Below are 12,473 nucleotides of genomic sequence, written 5' to 3' on the forward strand. Positions count from 1 at the left end.
TATCACTTTGTACCCAGTCTACAGGTGGTGGCAGGTAGCAGCAGGTGCTGATAGATAGTCGCGACTGAGTTCTGCCGACTACTGAATTGCTACATCTCTTTAAAGCCTGGCTCCAGAGGCAGTAGGCAGCAGGCATGTGAAAAGGGCCTAAGAGATTGGTGGCCCATGGCCAGCTTCTACCCCCTACTGCCTGTCACCCTGAGCTATTATTCCAAAAGCCGGGCAGAAAATAGCTCACTCGGGGGAATTATTTTTGTCTCTGTTAAACTTCAATCCAGAACCCGGCTACGGAACTGTTTTTCAGGTCAGGAGGAGTTCTGGGATAGAATGGGGAAACAGTGGATAGAGGGGTCACCCACCTCTCCTCCCAGGGGCAGGAAGGACCATGGCCACTGGCCTAGCCTAGAAAGCTGCTCACTGGATGCTCAGCTGGCAGCGGCTCCAGGTACACGGTGATGCGGTGAAGCCGGCCTGGAAGGGAAGATGGTAGTGAGAGAGCACGGTTGATCATCATCACTTCCTCTCTGCAAAGCCTAGCTCCAGGGGACAGCAGGCAATGGGGGTGCGGGAGCAGGGGCAGGCTAAGCACACCATGCTTTCTGCTCTAGTCCTTTGTGGAGCGGGGCTCTGAGTGGCTCTTTCACACCCTTCTCCACGATGTTTGTTCTACTGGCAAATTGAAGACAGGGGGCGTGCGTTCCGCCTCAAGGGGCCTACGGCTCAGCGGCTGGGCTCAGGGGGCAAGCTGACCAAGAGCCACCGTCTGCTTAGGTCCCTGTTTGTGGGCAGCAGGTTACTGACTACCAGAAGAGAGAAAAGCCATTCTTCTCAGGACCCAGGGGCTAACTCCTCCTCTCTCCTGAGAGGAACAGGAAGATACCCAATGGGCAGGGGTTGGGCAAGGATCTTTCCTACCATCCTGTGGCCCTGGGAGACACTCCCCCCCAAAAAAAGTATTTGGCTTGATATATTTAATTCAAGCATTGTTTTCCCTTGGAGCTTTGAGGGTAAGGTGAGGCTTGGGTGTGGATCACCAGTGAGTTTGGACATCTGGTCTCAATATGGGTTGGCATATGTTTATAGACAGCCTGCCACCCCTGCCCATGATGTCCGTTGTTTGTGAGCGCTGTATATTTTCACACCCGGCCGCTTCCTGCTTCCTTCATGTGATTCCTGGCAACAAGGAGGTGGCTCGTTGGCCGAGAGGGCAGGGTAGGCTGAGAGGCCCGGCAGAGGCAGATTTGGAGATCTGGAAACTGGGAGGTGTCTGTGCTTCCTGTGCCGGGCAACCATATCTTGCCACTCTGGACAACTTGACGAATGGAAGAAGAGCTGACTGGGGATGCGGAGCTGCCTTTCCTCCAGCTTACGTCCGCCCTTGTTAAACCATTTGTTCTTTTGATAATCTCTCATGAAACCTTTTTTTTTTTTCTTTTGGCCTCGAGCTGGGCTGCAGCGTTCTAGTATTCTCTCTCCCTTGCCTCACCCTCCTAGCTCAGTGACTAATGGTTCTATGAGAATTCCCCTAGGGCTCTGGGTCTATACCACATCCCGTGGAGATGAGGCCAGGGGCTCCCCTACATAGTTTTATCCTCTCTTGTGCTTACCTGCTCTATAACATGGCACCCTCAATCAAGGGTTCCTATTTGCCACCCCTGTGGACCATAAGCTTCAAGAAGTCCAGAGCTACATCACACTCATTGTATACTTCCAGCTTCTAGGGCCAGCTTTGTCTTGTAGTGGGTGCTAAGGCTAGGCAGAAGTCACCGTCAAAGATCAAATAGCAAGCTGGGCAGTGGTGGCACACGCCTTTAATCCCAGCACTTGGGAGGCAGAGGCAGGCAGATTTCTGAGTTCGAGGCCAGCCTGGTCTACAGAGTGAGTTCTAGGACAGCCAGGGTTACACAGAGAAACCCTGTCTCAAAAACAAACAAAGAGTAGCAGCCAGGGAGATAGCTCAGTGGGGGAATGCTTGTGTGGCATGCTCAAGGCTGTAGTTTCAGACCTCAGTACAAAATAAGGTAATGGAACCCAGTGTCCACCACTGTGAGGTCAAGAAGAAACGTCATTGCCTCCTTGCCCTCCAATGGGTCCCTAGAGGGATCTACACACAAGGATGACAAGCGCTTGGGCAAATGAAAGGTATGGGAGCATTCTAACCAAAACTGGGGTGCAGCTGGTGTTGCTTGGGGTGACTGCTGGTGTCCTCTAAGGCTGAGGTTCTCCCACTTGGCCTAGGCCTTGAGAAGCTGCTTGGACACATGGCAATAGCTCTCTCCTCACTAAGGACCCAGTTGGTCCCTCATGGGAGCTGGACCTTGTCACGCCTGCTTATCTCAGAGAAGCCTGGAGCCTCTCACTGATTCCAATGCAGGCCTCAGAGCCTGTCCCACCTAGAATGAATGAAAAGCCAGTGAAGGTCTCACTGCAGGCAGCATCAGGCCCTTTGACAGGATCTTCTAGGACCTGGGGCAGCCAGGGTTTCAGGGTACCACATCTCTGATGGTTACCTCCCAGCTCCAGCCCCTGGCACTTGCCTTTCCCTGTGTCCCTATACACAGCGGTAGGCAGGAATAAGGTGAAGGTCACCTGTGTCCTCATAGCAGACAGGGGTACAGCTTGGGGCCTGCATGAATTCAGTCCCTCTGTGGTGAGGACAGAGGTGTGAAAGGGGACAGATGCCAGATATGGCCAGGGGTTAGTAAAGAGTAGCAACTGATAAACCACAGCAATATCCTTCTTATGGAGAGAGCCTAGGAAAGCCCATCTTCCTATGGAGATAGACAGGCCAGTTTCTCTGCTTATTTAGAAAGAGAGAAATGATTCATCTTCCTCTAGTCTGAGAAGCCAGTGTTTTATAAGCCATGGCAAGTGGGTGGGCTGGCTAGTTATTTAAGCAACCCGGCAAATGTGTGACTTCCTGAGCAACATCTGGGATGGAGATCTTAGGGCAGAGTGTAGGATTCCTGCCCTCCCCAGTCTAGACCCTGCAGCGCCTCTCATTCTTCTGGCCGATCTAGCAAACACAGCTCTGTGGTGATGATGGCCTTTCGGGCATCTCCTCTGGTCCTCACAGCAGACCCAACGGTGGAGCACTGCTGTGTCACCATTTGTGGATGAGCAGCCAGGGAAGGACACTGAGGGACAGGGATTGGGTAGTAAACAGTATCCAGCTGGCTTTAGAGGCCAGACTGCCAGTGTCTCAGAACTCACAAGGACCTGGAGTATTACGCGGCCACTGATGCAAAAAGAATCCGAGTGACAGAAATGGCATCATATTCAGCAGGGAAATAAGGAAACAAACAAACAAACAAACCTGGCCAGGGTCAACTAAGGGCAGGGAGCCGAGGACCTCCAAATATTCAGGCATTCTTCCTGGGCTCCAATGAACCAGCCTCCGGAACTTCCGCAAGCATCCCAGCCTGGAGAAAGAGGCACAGGGCACCCAAAGCTGGGCTTGGGGATACCTTGTGTAGTGTTGTTTCTGCTTTGCTTTGTTTTGTTGAGACAGGGTTTCTCTGTGTAGCCCTGGCTGTCTTGGAACCGGCTCTGCAGACCAGGCTATCCTCAAATTTACAGAGATCCACCTGCCTCTGCCTCCCAACTGCAGGGATTAAAGGAGTGCACAGCAGGCCCCACCCCACCAGGGGATGTCTCAAAAGAAGAAACATTGTATCTACTGCCCAGTGAATTTTTTGTCTGGTGTTGTTTTCAAAAACAAAGACCCCAGCCGGGCGTGGTGGCGCACGCCTTTAATCCCAGCACTCGGGAGGCAGAGGCAGGCGGATTTCTGAGTTCGAGGCCAGCCTGGTCTACAAAGTGAGTTCCAGGACAGCCAGGGCTATACAGAGAAACCCTGTCTCGAAAAACCAAAAAAAAAAAAAAAAAACAAACAAACAAAAAAAAAAATAAATAAAAACAAAGACCCATTTAGCTCTCAGCTATATCAGCAATTGCAGGGTTGGATACTCACAGGGGTCTGGATTTCCCTATATGCTTGGGGTTGATCTAGTTTTTATTTCTTGATCTCCAAGTCACTGGGGATGGGGTAATCCCCCTTCTCCCACCAACTTTGACCTATACCAGACATCCCTGAACAAAGCTCCCACCTTGCTACCCTGGGAAGGTGGGCCCACATGGAGGAAGATCAGGCCAGGTGTAGCTTCTTCCCATCTCCGTGGCTTCTAGCAATCCTGACTCCTTGCCCACTGGCTATGAAGGCTGAAGCCAAGAGCTGTGTGTATGGAGATGGAGGAGAGTGTGGAGACCTCAGCTGCCTTTCTATTTCTCAGTATTTGTTGTATGGGTGGGGTTGATATCAATTGGTCACGACATTGTTATCAGGGCTTTTACAGGTGCCTTCCCACAACCGCCTTAAAGAATGAACCCCATTCTATGTATGGCGAATTATTCTTAGACCAGGGGGTGGGGTGAGGAGGGGTGGGGAGGAAACACTGTCTTGTTCTGTAGCCTTAGATAAGTCTCTTTCCTTCAGAGGGCCTCAGTTTCCCTCAACTGTCAAACCCGAGAGATTGGTGTTATGTCTCAAGACGGGGGACTGACTCCCTGTGTGCCTCACCAGCCCCTGGGGGCTGCCCACGCTTTCCAGCGACGATGGGGCCTCCTGCCTGTTACCCTGAGAGCAGTAATCAGCCCAGAAATCTTGTTGACAAAGCTGAGGGCAGCGTTTCCACTGGAAAAAAAAGCAGCTTGCAGGAATAATTGTTGCTGATAAGAAGTGAAAATCCTCCCAGCAAGCCACGCGACTCCTGTCGCGTCGCCTGTGGCCTCCCAGCTCTGAATTTTGTCCAATTCTGAGACACCCAGACGTGACAGGACCATCAGCCAAGGGATTCTTGGAAAATGGGAATTTGTAGCCTGGCTTCTATGGCATGACTGTCTAGCTATTGATGCTGTGGGGTACCAGGTCATGACTTTGAAGGGTTCTCAAGAGATATATATCAGAGATAGATAGTCTCAAAATGGCTGATTAAGAACCACCTCGAAGGGTAGACTTCCTGTCAACGGCTGGGGCGGTCAGCCACTGGATTTACTATTTTTCAGTGAGAGGTTAAATATGTTTGTTAAGCATAATAAATGTGCTGAGGACAGAGGCAGCAGCAGGCTGTTGTCGTCGTGGTTGCAGCACAGGCAGCCCCACTCAGGCTTCTGCCAGCCCCTTCCCTCCCACAGAGGCAGACACAGCCTCGCCTTGTAGAAACCATGAGCTTACAGGGGGAATCAATGAAACTGAAATGAGCCTAGAGTTTCCTACCCCTCAGAGGCTACCCCATTCACACCGTTACATTGTAGGTTTTGTTATTTGCTAGCTGGTGGCAGAAAAGTCATCTTTTCTAATTGCACAATGATCCCACGTGGTGGCCCCTCTAAGCCCTACCAAAAAGACCCCAAGGGGATGGCCTTTTAGGCTCCTCTGAAAGAAGCTGGCCCAGCACAGCAATCGAAACCTACGTGGCTTCTGTACATAATGAGCTTTCTAAAATTCATCCAAAGAGAGTGAGTCGACATGAGAGATATTTCTTCCTTTTCATTAAAACCGACGGGAATGTTCGAGGAAGGCCCTAAGATGGCTGGGTTAGGTGGCGGTAGCTCACCTGTCAGTGATGAGATGTTCTGGCACAACTGGTAACCATAGGGGCTTCACATTGGGAACTGTAGCCTGCATAAGCTATTTCCCAGCCGTTCTCATTCATTCTCAATCTACCGTGTAGAGGTGGGAACAGCGAGCAAGAAGTAATTTAATGCAGTTTGATTGGACAGTACTTTCTCCCCTTTCTTATTTCACTCTGCACCCCGACCCCAACCTCAGCTTCTGGGAGATAATGCTGAGATGGGTCCAGAGGTATAGACAGGACGTGGTATGGAGGGGGTGGGGCAGAAGGATGGAAGTGTGTCACAGTGGCTGGCCCTGATACCGCTGTGCCTAGGTGACAAGTTAGAAGGGTCATACAGAGCACATGCCGGACAGAGAAAGATGGTAAAATTAAAAAATAAAAATAAAGTAAGAGACAGGCATGTACACACACGTCCACGTGCAGAGTTCTTAGCAGGCCTGCTTACCCTAGAGGAGTCCACTGTGCAGTTCTCTCTGTAGGTGTGAATGTCAGGAAGAGGGACTCTCTCCCCTGTGGAGAAATGACTTGGTTTCCAGTTTTCTTCTAGAAAGAGTAGGGGCTTTGAACAAGTGTCAACCATTAAAAAGCTGAGTTTTGATCACTGTGGTCCCAAGCTGGCTGAAGACCCCCTCTCCTGGAAACTCATTGTCCACTTGGGGTATATTGGGGGAATATTAAGGGTCATACTGTTCACCGGGCGCTATACTCTTCCTGTTTATTAGCATCTAAAGATGAGCATGCCACCCAAGTATGCTGCGGCTTATCAGGGGTCAATTTCAGTGACGACCTGTTGCATTGGAACTTCCTTGGAGCTGGAGAAGACTTCAGTGGTTAGCCCCTTTCCAGCTTCAGGTCACCTGCACACTCACAACTCAGTCACCCTCAGAACCCTGAAGGGAGACTCTAGCATGAGTACAGGGCTTCATCTGAGCTCAGGGTCTTCGCTGCCGGAACGTGGCACCTATAGCTTGAACCGTGCAAGTGGGGGCGACAGGGAGGCAACCGTTGTGACATCGGTGCTGGGCAGGAACTGTGTGATCTCATTTCTTGCTAAGGCAAGGTCAGGGCCAGGTCAGGGTTAGGAGCAGGTGGCTCTGGGGACAGCCCCAGCAGAATCAGTGGGGTATTCTCTGTGCTCAGAGTAGATTTACAGGACAGGGGACATGAAGTGTTTTTTTCCACTGGTCCCCATTTTAAGCCTGTGTCTCTGACCCACTTTCATATCAACTTGACCTTGGACCCAGAAGCTGACTCGAACGTAATTTCTTCTGAAAGGCCCATCTAGTGTTTGATTGGACGGCAGATGACTGTGTGGTGGACAGAATTTCCCAGATGAGGGAACTGACATCAATTCTTCCCTCAGGATCCAGGGATTGTTGTCTGTGTTATCTCCCGACTTAGTAGACAATAAGGCTGTCCAGGCTTAAGGCTGGGGATGCAGCTGAGCAATTTCCCACTGGGAGTGTGGATGGAGACTCAGCTAAGCTCCAAACAGTCCGCTTCCCTCGGTTTTCCCATCCCTAAAACAGGGATAATGACAGTGCTGCCTAATGAGGGTGTGGTTAGGCTTAACTAGTGAAGCCTGTGAAGGTCCTGGAGCAGAGCCCAGTACAGAGCCGTAGGTGTCTGCTCTGATGACTGTCACCGGGAATGGGAGGGGTTTGTAGAAGGCAACTTTGGCGATGGAATCAGCTTGCCCTCGTTTGCCCTTGCTGGTACCACCCACCGGTGAAAGACGCTCTGAACTTTGGTTTGGGTATCTATAAAAATGAGAGTTCTCCCCTCGCCCCCCCTCCCCCCAGCTCAAAGACTACTGTGAGGATTAAACTAAATAAAGTATGTATCGCTTAGCAGTTCTAGAATGTGTTAGATAGACTCCAGATTTTTTTTTTCCTTTTAAGTTCAAGGGTGATGGTCTACCTGAATGAACTCTGACCTCTGAAAGCCTTAGAGGTTGAAGACAGGAAAGCAATGACCCCCTTCTTACCCATTGTTTTCACCACAGACTTCCTAAAAAGCAGGAAGGAAGCCTAGTAAATTCATACACCGCTGGGCAGTGTGGTCTCAGACCCATGAGCCACGGGAACAGATGGGACACCTGTCTGGCCTGGTTTCCCCCAGCAGACACACCTCCCATCACTCATAGCCTGCAGTGGGGCAGCCTAGATCCGATCATATTGTCTAACCTTTACCTCTGTTGTTCCTAACGAGCTGGTGGTACCCAAGGGTTAGCCAAGGCTTGGGGACTGGGAATTCTAGGGTTGGTCCCAGGTCTTAGAGGCCTCCTAGGCTGTTCCCTCCCCTACCTAGTCAGGCCACTGTGAAACAGATCTCTGGAGAGCAGCAACAGCCGGCAGACTGGACACTTTCTGCTTGGGGTGTGGTTTAAAGTACCTTTCTAGGGCTCAGGTACCAGGACCCTCATGTATATGTATTTCCACACTCACCTCGTAGTGTTATCAGGGAGGGAGTGTGGTGTGAGCATATGTGTATGAATCTGTCTGTCTCACAGTAGATAGATGGAGGAAGAGTGAAATTTTTCCAAACCCACCTTGGAAACCAGTCGTGCCTCTAGGACCTAGAGTCTGGACCATGGATCAGTCCTGCCTCAGGCTTTGCATGTCTGGAGAAGAGCTGACAGTGGCAGGAAACATCCTGTTAGAAGTCTGTGTGGTGCGGTCCCTTCCATCCCCACTCCCACTCTCCACAACAGATCACAGATGCCTGCCCATGGCAACTCCCCAGAGGCCAGGGCCCCGGGCTGCCATCACAACCCTCGTAGTTCCTGGCACTGAAGATCTCTGCAGTCCTACCTGGCTCACCATCTAGCCCTCAGCCGCATTCTAGGCTGCCCTGTGTTCTACTTCCCAGAGTATCCCCCAAATCTGCAAGGGGTAGCAGGGGCATCCTGTCTGTCTCAGACAGGGGAACTGTGTGGGAGGAAGCAGAAGGGAGAAAGAGACGGGACATGCATCCAGGAAAGACCGAGCACACGGGAGCACCTCACTGACCAGGAGGGAGCTCTAATTCTCACCCTGTTCCAATTGCCACCCTCACTTCATGCAACAGTTGCGTGCCGCTCGCCCTCTGCCTTGAGGGACAGCCATTCTGATTGCTATCCAGTTCACTTCTCATCATCCCTGGCAGCAACAGCTGTCCCCAAAGACACTTTCTTCCTGTTTTTATCTCAGGCCCGAATTCCCCTGGCAGGTCTTGTGCGCCATGCTGGGCTCCTTAAAGGACTGGTTTGGGAGATCAAAGATACCTTGGGTAAAATGTCTCCTCCTTGTTCATTTCAGAGTTCTTTTGGTTGGACAGATCTGTGAGTCTTCCCAGGAGAGCACCCTTGGGTTCTGCTCGCCCCTGCTCCTTCAGGTACGTGTGTCCTCATCAGCCACAAGCTCCTTAGACGTCTCTGTGTGGTTGGGTGGCAAGGAGAGGTCACTGCAGAGTAGCAGGCAGAGGGAGGGCAGGAACGCTGGCCAGCCTTTGCACATATGGGACCCATAGCAGCAAACCTGTGGCTGGGACTCTGGTGTGGGGGACAGGGTAAGAGCTGGAGCTCCCTCAGAGTCAGTGGGGTCCTCCAGTGTGTTTGATCTTCCTGGTTGTGCATCCCATCTTCTCTTTCTCCCTTCTGCACACCGTGTTCTCTACCTGTGCCTCCTGGAACGCCTAGCATCCAGAACCCTCGAGTCCTGAGCCTCCCCACTCTATGTGGATTCTGGTGAAGCGCTGGCTTCCTAGTTGTAGTAATAGCCCCAGGCAGAGCTGGCCGTTCTCTCTGCTCTCCTGCAATGATCTTGTTCGCTCTGGGCCCCTTGCTGCCAGATCTGGCCTTTCTTTCCAGCCAAGTGCAATGGCTCCCAGCCCCATGCCAGGAGACCCCCGATGAGAAGGCAATGCCTCTCCTGTGGCAGAACTGCACTGTGCCATGCTGTGGCTCCGTAGCTCCAGCTGGATTGCATCACAACCTCTTCAATGAGATCATGCGATGTTGGACTCACCTTGTTGGACTGAACTAACTGGTATTCTCCCTCAGCTCCCATTTAATTCTCTTTTCCCACCAACCCCCCAGGACGCCAGGGGCCCAGCTGACCCCAGCTCTGTAGCAACTCTATGGTGCTATGGTGCGGCAGAGGCATCTCCAGTGACCTGGGGTGAAACCACAAGCATCCCAAACAGCTTCTCCTGTTACCCCATAATGACACTGGGCCCTGAGATCCTTGCCCGTCCGTATCTTAGATGCCTGCTGTGTCCTAGAATCTTGTAGGAGTCTCCCTGGATGTAGACTCATCCCATCGGCGTGTTCAGCCTTCTGACATCTCAGCACAACATCACAGCCACAAAGTTCATGCTTGAGAGATACACAATCAAGTTAATAAAACCCATCAAACACACAGGCACACACACACACACACACACACACACACACACACATGTACACACACATCTTAGGTGTTAAGTAAGTTTACATTTTTTGTGTGGAGCTATATTTATGGCTACCTTTGGCCACATATGGTGCACGGGCAACAGGTTGCACACATCTATGTAGAGATAATGCTACCAGACACTAGTCACTTTCCCTTTCATTTTTAATTGTTTTGAGATTAATAAGTATTTCAGGGGCTGGAGAGGTGGCTCAGCAGTTAAGAGCACTGACTGCTCTTCAAGAGGTCCTGAGTTCAATTCCCAGCAACCACATGGTGGCTCACAACCATCTGTAATGAGATCTGACGCCCTCTTCTAGTGTGTCTGAAGACAGCTACAGTGTACTCACATACATGAAATAAACAAATCCTTAAAAAAAACATATTCGAGGGCTGTTGGGTGGGCTCAGTGGGTAAAGACACAGGCTGCCAAGCCTGGTGATCTGAGTTTACTCTTGGGGACCCACTTAGTGGTGAGAGAGAATCAGCCCACCCCTCACCTTGTCTTCTGACTCCCACAAGTGTACCATGGTGTGTGTGCAGGGTACATGACCTCCCCACAGAGGCATGCGAAATAAATAAGTAAGGGTAATTTAAAAAAATTTACAAAGAGAGCTTTCAGATATGCATAGAAGGCACATAAAGCATTATATACATATACACATACACATATACATATGTACATATACATATGTACATATACATATATACATATACGTATATATATTAATAGGAATGGGATAGATACCTGCCATTCAAAGAGAATATTGCTCCTATATGATGCTGTGTGTTCCTGTCCATCATCAGCTTCATCTCTTTGGGGATTTTCTTTGTTTTTCACTTTTTCCTTTTAATCAAAGTATACGGTATATTTATGTAAGTGTGTATGCACCTGCAGGAATCATAATTCATAAGTCTGAAATGAGCTGCAAAGGAAATATATCAGTAATCCCACTCTTGCTATGTAACAGTTCCCAGGAACAGTTCACTCAGAGTAGCCATCTGTGTGGCTTTCTTTGGGGGAGGGGTGGTGACAATGTCATATCCTTGCTTGCCTGCTTCCATTCTTCCTTTGTCACGAAGCTCTTCATGACATAAGAACAAAAGTAAAGTGTCTGGGCCATACATTTGCCAGTTGGGACTTCTCTAGGCTTCCCTCTGGGAGCTGTCACATCCGTACTACCTTACGACCAGTGTTGGGGAGGTGGTGTTGGGGTGCAACGAAATCAGACTAATGAGCTTTGAGATCCCACAGCCTCAGAACCTCCCTCTCTCACCTACTATACCTGAGCCTGGGTCAGAAGCAGACATGCATCCCCCTCATCCCTATCTGAGAAGCAGGTGCTCATCCCTCATCCCTATCTGAGAGGCAGGTGCTCATCCCTCATTCCTATCTGAGAAGCAGGTGCTCATCCCTCATCCCTATATGAGAAGCAGGTGCTCATCCCTCATCCCTATATGAGAAGCAGGTGCTCATCCCTCATCCCTATATGAGAAGCAGGTGCTCATCCCTCATCCCTATCTGAAAAGCAGGTTGCTCATCCCTCATCCCTATCTCTCTGCTATTTTCCTCCCGACCTTGCCTTGGGTCAGAGAAGCCACTCAGACATGCAATGACACAAGAACTGAGAGATTGAGTCCAAGAGCATTTTAGGGAGACATGAGATGTCCTAGAGTCATCTCGGAGCCCCACAACAGTCAGAGGCAGTAAGCAAAGCCAGGGGCCAAATTTACTAATGGAAAAGAAAGGTCAGCCATTTCTCGAGAAGGGCGTACCTGCGTTCCCTGTCTCTCCCTTTTCCTCAAGTGTGAGATCCATGTCTAGCTGATAATGCCCACTTATAGAGTCCATCTCCGAAAACAAAATTAGCTAATTGGTCCTGACTCACATCCGCTCGGAAGGACATCCAAACTCACACAAAGTGCACCGGAAACAAAGATGGAAAGACGTCACTAAGGGCACGGGGCCCTGGGCTGCCTGGCTGTAGGGAGCAGGCTCTCTCAGGACGAGAGCTTAGGTATCCATACTCTTGCTCTTCCTCTGTTTCTCTTGGAGGCCACACTGAGTAAGACACTGGCTCTGATCTGCCTGATCAAGTCGGCTGGGTGGGAGCCTGCGCCAAGGGGTGTGAACACATTTCTGCAGATCACCCCCAAAAGCAGACTGTCTCTCCTGATGAGGACAGTGGGGTACAGGGATGTCCACTGCCTCTCCCAAAGGAGCTGGCAGGTGCAGGGTTTGGATGTAGTGTGATCCTGAGCTTTGTTCTTTCTCTCTTGGCGAGGACAGCCATGCAGCAAGGGTTCCAAAGAACTCCCACTTTACTCTGTCTCCAGGAAAGCTCTCCACCAAAGAACTGCCACCCACTCTCCACCAGGAAGGGAAGGGTGGCCGGTGGCTACGCTG

At 50.7% G+C, this 12,473-nt stretch overlaps 1 protein-coding gene across 1 annotated transcript in view; it reads left to right on the forward strand.

The window, feature by feature from the left end:
- The window catches only part of Vdr (vitamin D receptor), a 53,144-nt gene that overhangs the window by 11,013 nt on the left and 29,658 nt on the right, over positions 1-12,473 (forward strand). The window contains exon 2 of the mRNA XM_021183597.3: positions 8,936-9,011. The gene's annotated coding sequence lies outside the window, so the exon portion shown is untranslated. The remainder of the gene's footprint in view (positions 1-8,935; positions 9,012-12,473) is intronic.

This window comes from Mus caroli, unplaced genomic scaffold (assembly GCF_978045245.1).
Source record: "Mus caroli unplaced genomic scaffold, Mus_caroli_1 scaffold_16, whole genome shotgun sequence".
Lineage (NCBI taxonomy): Eukaryota > Metazoa > Chordata > Mammalia > Rodentia > Muridae > Mus > Mus caroli.